Source organism: Apostichopus japonicus, chromosome 23 (assembly GCF_037975245.1).
Source record: "Apostichopus japonicus isolate 1M-3 chromosome 23, ASM3797524v1, whole genome shotgun sequence".
NCBI classification, from domain to species: domain Eukaryota; kingdom Metazoa; phylum Echinodermata; class Holothuroidea; order Aspidochirotida; family Stichopodidae; genus Apostichopus; species Apostichopus japonicus.
Genome location: NC_092583.1, coordinates 3,614,950 through 3,628,382, shown reverse-complemented (window position 1 = coordinate 3,628,382; position 13,433 = coordinate 3,614,950). Strand labels below are relative to the sequence as shown.

Below are 13,433 nucleotides of genomic sequence, written 5' to 3'. Positions count from 1 at the left end.
GTAGAAGAAACATGACCTGGAAATCCATCCAGGTCCCTATATATGTACAACTTTCATTGTTAAATTGGGTTTTCTCTCTAATCAGTAGTGTGCACTTGGGTGTACATAAAATCCATGTATTAGATAATATCATTCATGTATGACATCACAGGAGCGCTACAAAGTTCACGTTCTCTCGTTTTCCTTTGAACCCGATTGGTGTGTATGGAGGATGTGTACAGTTGTACGTTAAATGCGTTAAAACAAATTTATATGGTTCTCCTGCTGCTTTTGGCACTTTTCCTGAAGGAGAACACTTGAACGGATTGATATCGACGCTTATAGGATTATGCCACCATAAGAACCCTATTGAAGTTTGTGGAGGTCAAAGGTCATTTGCAGTCAACATTGAAGTCAAAATCTGAAAACCTTGTAAACACCATAACTCAAGAAGTACATCTTTCTAGAACTTCATAGTTATGATGTTAATCCAACTTGGTGATTGCAAGAACCCTATTGAAATTTGTAGAGGTCCAAGGTCACATGAGGTCAACAGGTGTCAAAGTCTGAAAAACTTCTAAAACATCGTAACTCCCAAATTAAAGTTAAACTTAATTCTGTGAATTCTCCAATGCTTTGATTTTCTTTGGTGATGAACCTAGCTTGGTCAAATTTAGTTCAGTTTAGTTATTTGAAGGAGCTCCATAGGTCTTCAATAAAACATACAATCATTTAAGAGTTAAATCTGCTTCAAAGTGTTGATATAGTCTTGCTTTAAATACACCCAAACTGCTCTTATCAGTTTTCACCCTCTGAACTTCAATGGAAGAGCAGGTTATCTCAAATAGTCTTAAAATTTGCCATTTTCTTGTCTACTAGTAGCCTTGTTAAGTTCCTAGTATGTACAGCCTAGTGTACCTTTCTTTTTCACAAAGCTATTTTCCTGTATCTATTCACTGTACTGTCCAGAGAGCGCCCGTGACAACGCTTTAGATTGATACTAGGGTCTTGCAAATTTCTCCCAAGCTTTCTTTTGTTTTCCTTTGATTTTGGAAAAGTTGCTTCAGAAAAGCAAGAAGCGAATCAGGTTTGCCAATTAGGCCCACTTCCCCCAAACTGTTAATATTCAAGCCCTGCCTCCCGGAGTGAACAATCACTTGGCCTAAGATTGGTTTGTACACTGCGAGACGGTCGGTAATTACGGTGGAATAAACTTGATCTCACATATGACACGCAATTTCGTAATAATAACATGAATAAAGATTTTGTGGTTCGCAGAAGTTCATGCCCCTATTTGGAGAAATGTCCAAGACGTTTGTATGGGACAGATCCTCGGGCATGTAAAATGCAGTGGGCGAACAAATTCGTGGTAGGCTGAAACCGACTCTGAGGCATGTACAGTTTGCACGTGAGAAAAACAGTATTACAAACGACTTGGCCAAGACTAGTATACTAGATGACTTTTGCTTTTGCCAGTAAAGTTGTGAATATATTTCACAGTGTATAAACAATGTCTTGTAACTCTCATTCGTTAATAACAATAAAGGGATGGTTGGCAGCAGAGCTGATTTGCTAGCTCAAATTTGGTTAAAGAAAATGTCCATTTATCCATACATCTATATGTGTCTATATTTCACATATGAAGTCTGTTCTATCAGGATATTGAAACATTTAAGAATTAAATTTCTATCATCTGTAAATTGATGCCCACCAGGGAGTGCTACAAATAAAGAGCTGGAAATCTCTGATCTTTCTGTGGTGTTCACTTAATTCTTGGACAAATTTAACTCGCTAATTGCTCTACACTAGTCAGATAATTATTGGAATTTTGAGCAAATTTTTGTATGACAATTGAATCACAAAGCCAAACTGGCTTTCTGGTTTATCTGTGTAATTTGTTTATTTTGTTTGTTTATTTCCAGAGATCCTGCAGATGTAGTGTAACTTTATCTATGTAGGCAAACAGCTATATATCAATTACACGACTCTTTGATTTCATGACAAATATGAACCATCACTTGTTTATCTATCGCGATCAAAGCAAATAATGAGTTTGCGTCTGTTTTAAATGTTTGGAAATTGGGATGACCAAACCAATTATTATTCATCATGCATGCAGGGTTAATCTCTGGTTGATTTTATGTTAGGATTGTAAAACAAAATATTGTATATATTTTCTATTTATTTAGTATTGATACTGTTACAACAGTATCATAGAACCTATAGACACATACAAATGCACTATCAGTCATTTCTGTTGGAGTATGATGCTGTATAAATCAAGACCAAAATTCTGCCTACTAAAAGTCATCCCTTAATACTTCTTTCTTGAGAAAAGTCAAAGCCTTTTCCAAGTTACTTTTTATGTGTGATTTCTACACAATTAGTGCAAGACATTTTATATTTTCTGTGCCAAAAAGGTTTTTAGCAAAAATGACCAAAAATAAGTAAGAAGACACATCCTCATTAAGTAACATCCATTTAAATAGTTGAAGTCGTAAAAAGGAGTAAAAAAGTTACGTTTTGAAGCAATTATGATGACTGAGGTTTTGTGATTGGATTGAATGGTGGGATTGGTGTTTAGCGAAGATAACAACAATATTTATTACAGCCTTCTTTTGACATCATTTTTTGTGTTTTTTTGTGGAAGATCAATTCCGTAATTATGAGTTATCCAATTAAAGGAAAAATTGATAGTACGGTGCAAATAACAGCATAGAAAAGTTGATAGATTGACTGTCAAGCCAATAAACCTCACAGTACCATGCTGCTGCAGGTTTCAATCTGATCATTGGAAAATTGACTCCCATGAAAGAAAAATATAACCTTGTGCTTGCCTATAAGATGTCCCTGTATAAGTTGTCTGGATAGTGCAATCCCTGTGGTTATAACATCATCATGTTATATGGTTTAACATCAGTGTGGAAAAGCAAGAAATGAAAACAATAACTTTGGAATCGCATTTCTCACACTTTTCTATCCTAGAATCTTCCAAATTCTACAGAATTTGTGGACATTCCATCCACATCTCGTTAATTATCAATATGATTAATTAAGGAAGAAAGACTGTACCTTTCAATGCAGGAAGATTTACATGCGTAATCGTCTCCGTATCCGGGCTTATTTTACAACTAACCGTCCGTCTATTGTGTACTTTGCTTTTCAAAAACCCCATCAAGACTATCGATTTAGAGGTAAGGGGTGGTTTGGCTGGCCTTCTTGAACCCTTTCCAATAAATGCATTGATGGATTGGTCCTCCCATCTTGCCAGAATGACAGTATATATAATAAGAAGTGACTATTAAACTTGTTAATGAAAGATGGGTTCTTTGATTGCTAGGTAAATTATTAAGTGATGTACCGGGGCGTGATTATAATCATGGCTAACAGCGTATGAAGTAATCTTCTAACATCAATCTGTCATATAGGCCTTTGCACATGTTCACGTAAATGAGAACACAAGGAGGATCAGGATCTAAGCGTTACCCTCATGAAGGAGTGGGGGGGGAGGAACTGACCCCAGTTGTATCCACATTTGGGAACATGTGGCCGGATCGCAGGTAACTAAAGAGCATTTGTAACACCAGTGCAAAGAATGCTTGCAATGATTGTTTGCAGATCGATTAACACACTACAGCTATATCGTACTACAGTGTATCCACTTGCAGTGGGTCTGTATAAATCTATGCAGTAGTGTGAAAAGGACAGGTAAGTAAAGATCTGGGCATAGGAAAATGCGCCCTTTAATACCACTGCCAAAACAGTTGGCCTGCCTTGGGCATTTTAATAGGCTCTCGCAGTAGAACAGGCGAAATCTTGAGCTGAGGGAGTGACCATTCCAAGCTCGTTTCCTTTGCTAGGCTTGGCGATTAGATTACTTAACACACAGGCAGTATTTCCAGACTGATAACCTTTAAAGGTGAAGAAGTGGCCTGCGTTGAAAATTGAAAGGCAGTCTTCCTAAAGGGCTGATTTTCAAACGGGTCATGTGATCCCCGTACGCGCTGATCTTATAATCACCTGTTAATTGTGGCATGAGCATCCTCACTCCAAATGGAGAACACGACTGGTGGGTTTTGATCCTGAGCACGGCAGCGTTCCCACTAGGAAGTTGATACCCGGCCTTGTGGTAGATCAGTTCCCCCCTCCCCCCCCCCCCCCCCGCAATTTGTAATCTCAAATGCGAACAATTAAGGGCCTTAAAGAGCTATTTTCTCCATGAAATGCAAAGTTTTAGTTGTAGTTTTTATTGGCAAATTGATCCTTAAAATGTCTCAACACTTGCAGTGTACTTGACAGACACTTCAGTTAAGTGAGAACTTGAGTTAAGAGTTGTCATTCAACTGCGCCCGACTGAGGAAAGGAAACTCACTGACTTAACATTTTTGAAGGACCGTTTCCACGGCGACACTCAAAAGATAAGTATCGGATTTAAATTCAACTATTTCCATTCACAAACATGTTTGCCAATTTGTTGAAGTGCTGACAGATGTTGGAAGTACTAAGATATGCTGCTTGGCTGAAGAGAGACCCTCAAATTGACAAGAGATGATTGCACTGTTATTGGGTTTGATTGACGGTAATTTCAAGTGAATTGACTGAGTAAATGTACAAATGTTGTATGAGTTCCCTGTCTCCACACCCCTGCCCCTATCCCCTCCCCCTGCCCCTCCGATTTCAGTGATTTTTTTGTAGCAATATGTTTGTATATCTGCTGGTATAGCAATTTAAAGGCATTGAAGACTCGCCCCAAACCATGTGCGGCCATCTGAAAAAGTTATCTTTCTGTTGCTTGCAAGTGACGTTTTGTTTGTGTCGCTATAAAATGCAGAGTCATGAAACGTGATACCTTAATTGCTATCTTTAGCTGGACCTGAGATGTCCTTCGCTGTATCGTTTGTATACTGTACTGTGGGTATTGACTGCAGCTGTATGTACTGACTGTACACCTAGTGTCTAATTACCAACGGTAGCAAGCTGTGTGTGTATTTTCTGGGATCGATGGTAGTGTCTAACACTTCTGTTACACCTCATTCGAAACTAGGTCAGATTACCGGCATTAGACGTTTCTAATTTTTGCGCGAGTCTTCCTTCACACCCTTTAACTTACCCTAGACATGATGGAAAGAGGTCACAAGCAAAAGAGTGCCAGCAGACAGATTTAACTCCAAAGAACCTCCAGTTGCTATAGCAATAAGCTCACATTCCCCTTCCTTGCCATGGCAACATCCTTCCTGTCACTCCTTCCATCTGTCACTAGGTCCTTCCTGTTACTCCGGCCTCCCCATCCTCTTCTATGACACTGAAAGTTACTATGTATAGTGATGAAACAGAGATCGAAAAAACGTACATCAGGCATAGAGCCATTAAAGCTCTGAATGTTTTGTATTTTTGCTTCTTTGCACAATGTTGGTAATAATTAGTTTCATCGCATGGATACTGTATCACCGACTCAGTCTACAATTTTCCGGGAGCACTAAAAATTACACCACTAAGGATTGGGTAAGGGTAATATTTACAAGAAGAGTACAAACTTTTAACAGAATGCAAAATGGACGATCCGGTGGTTAATTCTGATAACTGACCCAGGATCCTGCTCTAGCGTGCAGGGAGTATAAATAGAGAGATTAAAACGATTATTAAGAAAGAGTGTTGAATATATGGCAAACAGTCTATACAGGCGTATCCCGAACAGCCCATCACAATACCACAAGGTGAAGCTGTCTATAAATGTGATTATAATGTAGAATTACAGAAACATTGCTACACAAAAAACAGGCGGTTTACAGATAAGGTCTCGATACCGAATCGTGTAACAGTACAGAGAGAATTCTAGGAGAGGTTAGACAAGAAAAATACAGACATACAGCCACGATGGTCAGAGCCAGGGCTACTATTGAACCAAAAATTTCAGACCGGGAGTGAATTAAGACTAAACCAGGAGTACCAGAATCTGCACGATTGAGGTTCACTAGCAGACGTCACATGACTGATGGCCTGAAAAAAACACCACCGGCCAAAAACAGGGGAGATTGAATATCTACCCGAGTTTGGAATGCTAGCTATACTGAACGCTCCACTGCACAATTTCATCATTAAACACACAGTGTACCATTTCAGTGGTCAAGCCAAACTTGTCTTCACACACAGGAAAGTGCAGTGCTGGCCATTAGAGCACTTATTTTTACAATCACACGGTGGCTGATCAATTATTTAGGTGCATTCAAGGATGAATCCTAATGGCAGTACTTGGGGTAGGTAATGCTATTGAGTAAAAATTTAATGTTCGAATGGAGCTGAGATGGGCTGTTTTTCTATAGGCAGGCTTGACTGTCATTCTAGCAGAAGTCACGTGACTGACAGCCCAGAAAACACGAAACAGCTTTTCACATAGGTAGCATATGTGACTACAGTGATCGGTGCTATCAAAAGTGCCTGAAAAATAGAGGGCGACAAATATGATGTCATAATAGCATCACAATACACTGGCAACACAATAAAATACCGGGGGAAGGGTGGGTGGCATTAGGTAGCATACATCTATTAAAAGCCTCATTGACTTACACACTAAATTGCACAAGTAATGTGGTCTCTGAGTCTAGATAGAAGTTCTCATGCACTAGCTAACTGCTACCCATCACTGGATAGCTGATGGTGCCATTCATGGCACCATCATTTTTCCATAGCATGACAGTGCAGATTTTTTTGCTGTGAGAGATTGAAGTTTCCGTCACTTGTAAACAGACCTCTTCACTCAGTATTGAATAATTTTCCTACGCCCTGCTCCTGGGAGGCCTGAAGGGGTTAAAATTGCCTGTGGTCTCTGAGTCTAGACAGAAGTTCTCACTAGCTAAACGCTACCCATCACTGGATAGCTGTCAAGTTGGCCATTTATGGCACCATCGGTTTTCCGTATCATGCCGTGCAGATTTTTTGCTGTGAGAGATTAAAGTTTTCTTCACTTTTAAACAAACCTCTTCACTCAGTAGTAAACAATTTTTGTACGCTGCTCCTGGGAGGTTAAAAATTGCCTCAATTGACCCAAGTTTTGTACCACATATACTGCCATTCATGCCCTTCAACATGCAAGCCACAAAAAAAAAAGATCTTGATTGATAACATATCAAAAGAGATCTCCTACTGCTTTTTAGCCCTTTTCCTGAAGGAAAACACTCCAGGGCGGATTGATATAGAGTCTAATAAGAGTATGCCATCTCGTAGATTCAGTGGCGGAGCTAGGGGTATTGTTCAGGGGGGGCGAGAATGGTCTGTAGGGGCGCTTTCGATACTATCTAAGCGGAGCGCCACCACAGGTTGGCGCGGAGCGTACAGACATTTTTTGAGTAAAGATACTCCCTAGATCGACGGAAATGACCCTTTCCGGGCCTTGCTAATTTGCAGATAAACGAAGAATAAACAGGTGTCAACGCCATTTGTGACAACTTGGAACTTTATATTGGTGTTGAAAGTACATGCGCTTCATCACAATCCCTGTGGTATCTTTGTAAAAAAGTCAATAATCGCGAATATGTTAAAAGTGGTAAAAAGCTGAAAAGGGCGCCAGCAATCCCCCCTGACTGTATGGACGCTCCGCCACTGCGTACGTTAAGTGTCAGCTGCCACACTGCTACAATGAACCCTGATTTTCACAATTACGTAGTTTTCATAGTTTTTTTTATTATTTTGTGATGTACAGACATGGTGTCACAGACAGTGCCATATAATATGCCAGCCTAGATATGACTAAATACAGATAATCTCTCTTTCAAAAGGTACCACACCACAATGAATTGCTCCCATTGACTTACACACTAAACACGTCACTTTCCAAGGCCGATAGAGCGTAGATAGAAGTTTTCAACTGACATGTCCTACCCACCATATGATAGCTGATGGCTTGGGCTATCATAAAACAATCACAAAACTTTTGCCACCATGACCCATTCAGATTTTGAGCTAGAAGAGCTCAAAGTTTATCATAGTGCTCCCCAACCCCTCTGACAGCTGTCACTGCGGAATATTCTTGTTTCACCCAAATTTTTCTAAAATGCCTTAAATCATCTTTAATCCTTCATATTTTTAGACCATCAGTATAGTTTATTTCATCCTTTTCAACATTAAAACATCAAAAAGAATGGTGATGACTAAGAAAATGCCCAAAATATCAATAGTGTAGGGCACTTTAGGGCTATTTCCCTACAATGGTTAACGTCTTAGACGGACGTTCACTACTTGTTGTTGTGTGATTTTCACTTTCACTAGTTGTTGTGTGATATCAAAACTGTTAGGAAAAGAAACTGGTTAGAGAAAAAAACCTGTCATTCATGACACATGGCGTACTATAGGTAGATAGAGAGAGAGAGAGCTTTATAGAGGGAGCTATTACATAATTAATAATAATTTCAACCTTAACTTAACTTAACAGACCTTGAACTAGATTGTAATCACATGGTAGTTAGATACTCATTAGGAAGGAACTGTGCAAGGTTTGTGACTTAAGCGGTCCCTAAATACATCCCCGGCCGTAGATGTTATCGGTTACCTCTCATGGAAGTTTGTTCCAGGCCTTTTAACAGGTAAATTTATCATTTTATGACATTATTATTGTGTTTAAACATTTTGCCAAAGAAAATGTATAGGTCAGTTTGAGGTCGTTAATGCACGCATTGTAGTGTACAACAACCGTGAGCCTATCGTGTACATGGAAGTAGGGGTGTGTATGAGTGCGTGGTGATTTGTTTTGGTTTTCTTGTTGTGTTTTTTTGTTGTCTATAGTTTTGTGTCATATCTTGTGTGATTTCTATCACGGAATATTAAATCTATCAATGGTAACGATGAGTTATTTTGTATAGTGTAAAACAAAGTATTGATTTTAGTAAGTTAACAGTTGAATTGAAGCACTTACAGTTCGTACACGTTTTCATCGCTGGCTCAGTTGTGAGGGTAGTGGGTGTAAGTGTATGCATGTACTTCATAGTTCTAAGGTTACAAATCGTTAAAGTCTCACTCTGTTGCCGAGAGAGTTGGAAAAATTGAATGCTGTGCTCAATGAGTAAAGACAAATGCTTCCATACTATACTAGTGTAGATCTTTGTAAAGGTGTGTTAGGGATGTTCATTTTAAGTCTTTTGCAAGCTAGGTCTTATGAGTTTGTTATGTGTTATACCTTTTTTTCAAAGGGTTTGAGAAGGCCAACAGGTGTTCATTGGAGTGAACCTATCCAGGATTGTAGTGGTAGTCATAGATGGAGTTTAGTCACCAGCTTAATATATGAAGCCCTCCTATCTATTCTACGAGTGTTCAGAATCACAAGGCAGTTGTGTAATTGTCGCACCCATTCCTGCTCTCGGGACCCCCTTCCCCCTCCCCCTTCCCCACGTAATGTCCAGAGAGTGTATTATGACCTCTGCATATTTCTCAAATACTGAGATGTGGAGGCACCCACCCACCCACCCCCCCCCCTCCCTCCATCCATCTTCACTGCAGGGCATAGCTATGTATGTGTATCCTGATGCGCAAAGTTGGTTTACAACCCGAGTATAAAGAACAAAACCAAACAGAAACCGTTTCCAAATTTACTAACCAGACATTTCAGATATCATCCAGCAAAGTGAGTGACAAGGACAAATTATTAAAAACCATAAATCCAAATCATATCAAGATAATTCTTGTCATTGTCAGAGTGTTTATAGGGAGTTACGATGGGTGTCAGATGGGGCATATGCCTACTTGTTTCCCACACATTGTTTGGTGGAATACATTGCCAAAGTAAAAAAAGGGGGAATTCTCTTACTTCCCAGCCAATGGTTCTTTCTCTTTCATAGTGTGAAAGCAAAAGCCATGGTATAAGGAGGTATTAATGTACGAATCAATTTGGCACTATATAAACGTTTACTCAACTCTATCGAAACCGTTTGGGGAAGAATTGTGCTTAAATAATTCGTATGTTCGACGATTTCAGTTTTGTTCCCATTGTTCAAGTTCCAACGTCTTTTTACAAGATCGAAAAAGTGAATGAAAAACAATTGGAATCATTCTTTTTTTTAAAATATGTAAGGCTTAATTGGTTCCACTAGCTTTTGAAATTATGTGATCATATACATTGCCAATTCAACATGAGGCATGAATTTAGGAACATATTTTATCAGTTTGAATCTCCATGTGTTGAATACAATTTCAAAAGTTACAGATTTCAGTTATTTGGGTAATTTGTGAGAGGGGTAGGTGAGATGTGCAGAAGAAGGGTTAATGAGAAGGGTGTAATACATTACTATTGAAACAACGGTACTTGCCATTCCGTTTTTTGTTGTTGCTTTTTGTTTCACTTTCCTGTAATTTACTCATAGCAATAACAATTTAATGAGGATGTTTTGGCAAACCAAAATACTGTTGTCAATGAATAAATAAAAATTCAATAGCTACTCGTTGAACTTGTATGCTACTGCAAAAGTCTTTCTATGCCGATAAATGTGTACTGTGTATAATGTTACATTGAAACAGCTGGAGGTGGGCACAGATTTGCTCTTTAAGCTATGTTTTGGCACAAAAATTTCATTTTTGTGCCAATTAGTTGCAGGCATATATAATTTTGCTCAAAACCAACAGAAGGTTGATAACTGGGGAAATTAATAACCGAAGCTCAATTCTTATGCTTACCACTTGTTTGGTAGCTGTTATTTCAGTGCCTACCGACGTCTTGTCTCCCACCCTCACGCCACCCCACCCCCCCCACCCCCTACCCTTCTGAGAAATCCTGAATTGGTTACTGTAAGGTCCTGCACTTGTCTGCAATCTAGGATGATTAGTTCCTTAAAGAGTGTTTCTTATTATAGGTGGTTACAACTGTTGAATCTCACCACACTGGAGCTTAGGAGGCTACATGGGGACTTGATCCAGGTTTTCAAGATTGTGTATGGTTTCGACAATTTATCCTTTCCCCACTTTTTCATGTTTGCCAACAGCAGTTGTATCAGAGGTCATTGTCTTAAACTCCAAAAGTCGCATAGTAGGATTAATATTCGGCATAACTTTGTTTTTCTCTCTCTATAGGGTCCTTGATGGGGACTTAAGTGTCCCTCCTGATCCTTTTTTCTAATAAACTAATCTGCATATAAACCAATAGCACTGGAATGATTCCAATTAAAGGGATTAAGAGGATGTTGCCAAAAAAACGGTTATCAACATCCAATGAAAATGTACGTACCATGAAATTGTTCTGTTGGAGGCCCTAAACTGGAGTATATCTCTTTACATTTGGTTCTTCAATAGGGTATTTCATGCACCAGCCGTGCAACATACCTTGAAATTTAACAGAAAGGTGCGATTGTAAAAACGGGTGGATTGGTTCCCATTAATGTTTTTCATACTAACAACCCATTCTGGCTAGTTATTCCATTTATTCACAACCCTTTGAGAGGAGCTAAATTTTCTAATTATCCAGACAAGACCAAAAAATACGTACAGCATAGCCAGTGGCGTCGCCAGGGGTGGCTTGGGGGGGCCAATCCCTCCCAAAAACAAATCGTGCCCCCCCCCCGATGCGATTTGTAGTGTTAAAAAACCATACTCAAACAAAAACTTTATCTGCCTCAATTAAAAACATAAATATCGGACAGACTAAGTCAGAAAATTCTTGAACATAAAATTACTTCAAGTTGCAAAATATAGCACCAGATTGCATCTAAGGACCCTTAAGTGATCAAAACGCCCCCTCCCCTTAGACCCCTCCCCCCAGGACGACATTCACAGATGCACATTGTGCTACCCTAATTAAGTGCTATGCCCCCAAGATTGAAATGTCTGGCAATGCCACTGAGCATATTCCAATGTGTTTTGCCTTATTTTGGGGCATCAAGCATATATCTAAGGTTACATCAGAGTATAGGCCTATCAGTCATGGTCTAAGCAGTTAACACCTTACATGCATTGTTTAACCTTGTTAAACCATGGAGGTAAACCATAGCTGTAGTGACAAGATTAACACAAAAGATGTTGCATACCAGCAATTAGTTCATCACCTTGCAGACTTGCAGCACAGTTAGTATAACAGACTATGCTAACATGACAGTGATAATTGCTACACTGCATTGGCTAACTGACAGATTCCTTACTTGGCAGCAAAGACTTGATTTTGCATTGGGAGCTACAACAGTCTAGACAGCTTAGATTGTTTTCTTGCAAAGAAATGCTGGATTGAAAATAGCACTTTCCACACAGTATATAATACTATGTTGAAATCATAGCAATTGTCAATAGTCTCCTGCCAGTGGGCAGGAAGTGTGGACTTAATTATAACACTAAATTCTACTTGTTTAGATTTGACTTAAAGGGATAAACATCTTAACATCTTTGCTCGCATCCTTGATCAAAAATAAGAATAGTCACTGCTGTACCGAAGGTACACAACTAAATATGTCTCTATTGCCGACGCTGAAAGATTTTTCGAACATTTACTGTATCGAACAATTTGAAAGATGCACTACCTCCCAGATATTTAAAATTAATTGTTCTGTAAAGTCTTCCTACTAGTTTTCCAAGACTCAATATTACTATTGTTTGCAATGTAGGCAGTGTGTGTGTGTGTGGATCCTTCCCTATCTCCCTCCACTCCCCCTTTTCAGCTCCACACAAAGACATGAAAAGTAGTTATTTTGCACATGCACCCTTGAGTGTAGACCTAGTTACAGAACTAATATATATAAGCCTAAATATGCCTGAGACGACACCCTCCATTTCAGCATGTCTAACATTTGCTTTCTCTGGGGGCTCAGGACTACCAGAGCCACCTTTCTGGCAGTAGTCTTCCACGACCCGATGGCTACACCCAGGAGGGTAGGAAGCTTCCAAAAAGTGGGGGGGGCACAACATCAGAGGGGCGCTTTCTCATTCCACAACCGGCCGTATCACTTAAATATATATGATGTGTTAGTTTGCTATCAATACTATTTATTGAGATTGTTTATTGTTAACCGTGTTACAAAAAGATATGGGATGCCATTTTAAAAATAGCATGTACAGACTAAAAATAAATAATGAAAATAAAATATTAAACTTAAGAAAAGCTTAAGATATCCAAAAGACAGTTCTTCATCAAAGGGGCACATTTTATTTGCCAGTAGGGTAGATATGCTATTTTGGAAAAATTAGGAGGGGGCACGTGCCCCCAGGGCTCCTAACCCCCTGGCTACACCCCTTCCATTGTAAAATCCTGCATCCTACCTCTGCCTTGTCTCTGATCTGGTCTTTCTTTGACCTTTTCCTGCACTCAAACAGTGTTGTATTAGATAGCCATTGTCTAACTTAAAAATAAGAGGGCAGTATACTTAAATGATTGAACTTCAATGTTTGTTGCCAATTGTCATTTTCACTTCTACTTGAGGTATCATCTACTCGACTTGATCAACAGTTAAACTGATATCGCTCCATGACTATAATAGCCTCAAATAAATCTATCA

General features: G+C 39.2%; 1 protein-coding gene and 1 long non-coding RNA gene across 13 annotated transcripts in view; one reads left to right on the top strand and one right to left on the bottom strand.

Annotated features, from left to right (window-relative positions):
* The window catches only part of LOC139964995 (uncharacterized), a 202,447-nt gene that overhangs the window by 72,534 nt on the left and 116,480 nt on the right, over nt 1–13,433 (top strand). The gene's annotated exons all lie outside the window — the stretch shown is intronic.
* LOC139964998 (uncharacterized) overlaps nt 1–13,433 on the bottom strand; it is a 121,123-nt gene that overhangs the window by 30,461 nt on the left and 77,229 nt on the right. For 4 of the 11 annotated variants that reach the window (XR_011792139.1, XR_011792146.1, XR_011792138.1 and 1 more), the window contains 2 exons: nt 11,183–11,277; nt 5,090–5,291 (listed from right to left, as the gene is read on the bottom strand). The exons of 6 other annotated variants lie outside the window; for them this stretch is intronic. This is a non-coding gene — a long non-coding RNA (uncharacterized lncRNA). The remainder of the gene's footprint in view (nt 1–5,089; nt 5,292–11,182; nt 11,278–13,433) is intronic. One more of the 11 variants, XR_011792141.1, reaches the window with a different exon arrangement.